Genomic DNA, 5000 nt, shown 5'->3' with positions numbered 1-5000 from the left:
GCCTTTGGGTGACCAGGTGCACATGGTCCTTTTGGGTGACCAGGTGCACATGGTCCTTTGGGTGACCAGGTGCACGCCGGCCTTTGGGTGACCAGGTGCACACGGTCCTTTTGGGTGACCAGGTGCACGCCGGCCTTTGGGTGACCAGGTGCACATGGTCCTTTTGGGTGACCAGGTGCACGCCGGCCTTTGGGTGACCAGGTGCACGCCGGTCCTTTTGGGTGACCAGGTGCACAAGTTCCATTTGGGTGACCAGGTGCACGCGGTTCATAACAGCGCGGTTATCTGCTTTAATGTCCGAGGAGGGGTGCTTAAGTGTGGGTGCCCTGGTTCACCTGGTATGCGAGGTTGTGGAGGTGGGGGGGGTCCCCTGCTGGTATCATCCCCGAAATAGAGGGGTGATACCCGGGTGGTGAGTAAGGGCCTACAAGCCTGGAGGTCAATAGCTCCAGGGGGTAAGCTCTACTGTCATGTCCGTAAATAGAGTGGTGTTACCCGGGTTTTGAACCATATTTTAATTTTTGGGTTACCAGATGCACACGGGTCTTTTGGAAAACAATCACAATCTGCATCCATCGTAATATCTTAAACTGTATATAAAGCACCTAAGGACGGGCCTGACCGAGAGAGGGCCGTAGTAGGGTACTCCCCTAGCGGGCTATATCAATAGAATGACCGGTAAAATGATTTAAAACAGTTTTATAATTTTTGGGTTACCAGATGCACACGGGTCTTTTGGAAAACAATCACAATCTGCATCCATCGTAATATATGAAACTGTATATAAAGCACTGAAGGACGGCCCCGACCGAGACAGGGCCTTAGTGGGGTGCTCCCATAGCGGGCTATATCAATAGAATGACCGGTAAAAGTATTTAAAACCGTTTTATAATTTTTGGGTTACCAGATGCACGTTTTCAATCACCAGTTGCACGGAGGATTAATAGCAATCTGCATCCATCGTGATTTCTTAAAGTGTGTAAAAAGCACCCAAGGACGGCCCTGACAGAGAGAGGGCCGTAGTGGGGCACTCCCCTAGCGGGCTATATCAATAGAATGACGGGTAAAAGTATTTAAAACCCTTTTATAATTTTTGGGTTACCAGATGCACGTTTTCAATCACCAGGTGCACGGAGGAAAATGAGCATTTGCATCCATAGTCATGTTTTAAACCGTCCATAAAGCACTCTTGGCCGGCCCCGGCAGAGAGAGAAAGAGATGGTGAAAAAAAAAAAAAATCATCATCAGACCTTCCATAAATAATTCGGGCCGGCCCCCATTGCTAAAGGTCCGTAGTAGGGTGCGCCATAAGCGGACATGAATAGATGGAACACCGCTAACCGCATAGAGAACCGTGTTTTGGGTGACCAGGTGCACGTTTTCAATCACCAGTTGCACATTTTCAATCACCAGTTGCACGGAGGATTAATAGCAATCTGCATCCATCGCGATTTCTTAAAGTGTCTATAAAGCACTCAGGACGGGCCCGACCGAGACAGGGCCTTAGTGGGGTGCTCCCATAGCGGGCAACAATGAGAGGGGTGCCTTTAAATTCATTTTGAACCATATTTGAAATTTTGGGTTACCAGATGCACGTTTTCAATCACCAGTTGCACGGAGGATTAATAGCAATCTGCATCCATCGTGATTTCTTAAAGTGTGTAAAAAGCACCCAAGGACGGCCCTGACAGAGAGAGGGCCGTAGTGGGGCACTCCCCTAGCGGGCTATATCAATAGAATGACGGGTAAAAGTATTTAAAACCCTTTTATAATTTTTGGGTTACCAGATGCACGTTTTCAATCACCAGGTGCACGGAGGAAAATGAGCATTTGCATCCATAGTCATGTTTTAAACCGTCCATAAAGCACTCTTGGCCGGCCCCGGCAGAGAGAGAAAGAGATGGTGAAAAAAAAAAAAAAATCATCATCAGACCTTCCATAAATAATTCGGGCCGGCCCCCATTGCTAAAGGTCCGTAGTAGGGTGCGCCATAAGCGGACATGAATAGATGGAACACCGCTAACCGCATAGAGAACCGTGTTTTGGGTGACCAGGTGCACGTTTTCAATCACCAGTTGCACATTTTCAATCACCAGTTGCACGGAGGATTAATAGCAATCTGCATCCATCGCGATTTCTTAAAGTGTCTATAAAGCACTCAGGACGGGCCCGACCGAGACAGGGCCTTAGTGGGGTGCTCCCATAGCGGGCAACAATGAGAGGGGTGCCTTTAAATTCATTTTGAACCATATTTGAAATTTTGGGTTACCAGATGCACGTTTTCAATCACCAGTTGCACGGAGGATTAATAGCAATCTGCATCCATCGTGATTTCTTAAAGTGTGTAAAAAGCACCCAAGGACGGCCCTGACAGAGAGAGGGCCGTAGTGGGGCACTCCCCTAGCGGGCTATATCAATAGAATGACGGGTAAAAGTATTTAAAACCCTTTTATAATTTTTGGGTTACCAGATGCACGTTTTCAATCACCAGGTGCACGGAGGAAAATGAGCATTTGCATCCATAGTCATGTTTTAAACCGTCCATAAAGCACTCTTGGCCGGCCCCGGCAGAGAGAGAAAGAGATGGTGAAAAAAAAAAAAAATCATCATCAGACCTTCCATAAATAATTCGGGCCGGCCCCCATTGCTAAAGGTCCGTAGTAGGGTGCGCCATAAGCGGACATGAATAGATGGAACACCGCTAACCGCATAGAGAACCGTGTTTTGGGTGACCAGGTGCACGTTTTCAATCACCAGTTGCACATTTTCAATCACCAGTTGCACGGAGGATTAATAGCAATCTGCATCCATCGCGATTTCTTAAAGTGTCTATAAAGCACTCAGGACGGGCCCGACCGAGACAGGGCCTTAGTGGGGTGCTCCCATAGCGGGCAACAATGAGAGGGGTGCCTTTAAATTCATTTTGAACCATATTTGAAATTTTGGGTTACCAGATGCACGTTTTCAATCACCAGTTGCACGGAGGATTAATAGCAATCTGCATCCATCGTGATTTCTTAAAGTGTGTAAAAAGCACCCAAGGACGGCCCTGACAGAGAGAGGGCCGTAGTGGGGCACTCCCCTAGCGGGCTATATCAATAGAATGACGGGTAAAAGTATTTAAAACCCTTTTATAATTTTTGGGTTACCAGATGCACGTTTTCAATCACCAGGTGCACGGAGGAAAATGAGCATTTGCATCCATAGTCATGTTTTAAACCGTCCATAAAGCACTCTTGGCCGGCCCCGGCAGAGAGAGAAAGAGATGGTGAAAAAAAAAAAAAAATCATCATCAGACCTTCCATAAATAATTCGGGCCGGCCCCCATTGCTAAAGGTCCGTAGTAGGGTGCGCCATAAGCGGACATGAATAGATGGAACACCGCTAACCGCATAGAGAACCGTGTTTTGGGTGACCAGGTGCACGTTTTCAATCACCAGTTGCACATTTTCAATCACCAGTTGCACGGAGGATTAATAGCAATCTGCATCCATCGCGATTTCTTAAAGTGTCTATAAAGCACTCAGGACGGGCCCGACCGAGACAGGGCCTTAGTGGGGTGCTCCCATAGCGGGCAACAATGAGAGGGGTGCCTTTAAATTCATTTTGAACCATATTTGAAATTTTGGGTTACCAGATGCACGTTTTCAATCACCAGTTGCACGGAGGATTAATAGCAATCTGCATCCATCGTGATTTCTTAAAGTGTGTAAAAAGCACCCAAGGACGGCCCTGACAGAGAGAGGGCCGTAGTGGGGCACTCCCCTAGCGGGCTATATCAATAGAATGACGGGTAAAAGTATTTAAAACCCTTTTATAATTTTTGGGTTACCAGATGCACGTTTTCAATCACCAGGTGCACGGAGGAAAATGAGCATTTGCATCCATAGTCATGTTTTAAACCGTCCATAAAGCACCCATGGCCGGCCCCGGCAGAGAGAGAAAAGAGGGAAAAGTGTGAAAAAAAAAAAAAATCATCATACCTTCCATAAATAATTCGGACCGGCCCCCATTGAAAAGGTCCGTAGTAGGGTGCATCATTATCGGACATGAATCTCGGGAACACCGCTAACCGCATAGAGAACCGTGTTTTGGGTTACCAGATGCACGTTTTCAATCACCAGTTGCACGGAGAGAGAAAAAAAAAATCATACCTTCCATAAATAATTCGGACCGGCCCCCATTGAAAAGGTCCGTAGTAGGGTGCATCATTATCGGACATGAATCTCGGGAACACCGCTAACCGCATAGAGAACCGTGTTTTGGGTGACCAGGTGCACGTTTTCAATCACCAGTTGCACGGAGAAAAAAAAAGTAATCATACCTTCCATAAATAATTCAGGCCGACCCCCATTGAAAAAGGTCCGTAGTAGGGTGCATCATTATCGGACATGTATATCTGTAACACCGGCAAGCGCATTGAGAACCGCATTTTTGGGTTACCAGATGCACGTTTTCAATCACCAGGTGCACGGCTGTGAAAAGTGGGACTCTGTCATTTTTTCGACCAATTTCTGTAATTTTCAAAAAATGATTAAAAATACTTCCCGAAGGGCTAGAGGTCCCAAATTTCGTCTCATACCCTCTCTCGTGATGGGCAACAATTACATAATGTAAAAAAAAATTCGCATCCACAGGAACCTATGCATCCTGTGACATTCACTTTTTTCCCAAAACTTGAAACACGATTTCCTATTAAAATGTTTTATACAAAAACGTTTTTAATTGAATGTAAATGCTCGTCTATTTATGCACTTTCGTGCAAAAAAAAACCCCATCAAGATCGGATGTGTACTTTTTGATTTATCACGTTTTTGTTGAATTTGACCCCCGATGGTGGGGCGCACAGAAGCCCTGTGAGGTTCAGGGCTTCATCGATATTTGGCCTGTTTTGGATTACACACTCAGTGGCGGGTCGACCAGACAGGTACCGGCGCGATTTCAGAAACCTGGTTTTTGGCAACAGGACTTCCATGTCCTAGAGAGACGGGGGTGGTGTC

The sequence above is a fragment of the Oncorhynchus mykiss genome, unplaced genomic scaffold, assembly GCF_013265735.2.
Source record: "Oncorhynchus mykiss isolate Arlee unplaced genomic scaffold, USDA_OmykA_1.1 un_scaffold_210, whole genome shotgun sequence".
Classification (NCBI taxonomy): domain Eukaryota; kingdom Metazoa; phylum Chordata; class Actinopteri; order Salmoniformes; family Salmonidae; genus Oncorhynchus; species Oncorhynchus mykiss.
Note: the sequence above shows the minus strand (reverse complement) of the source record.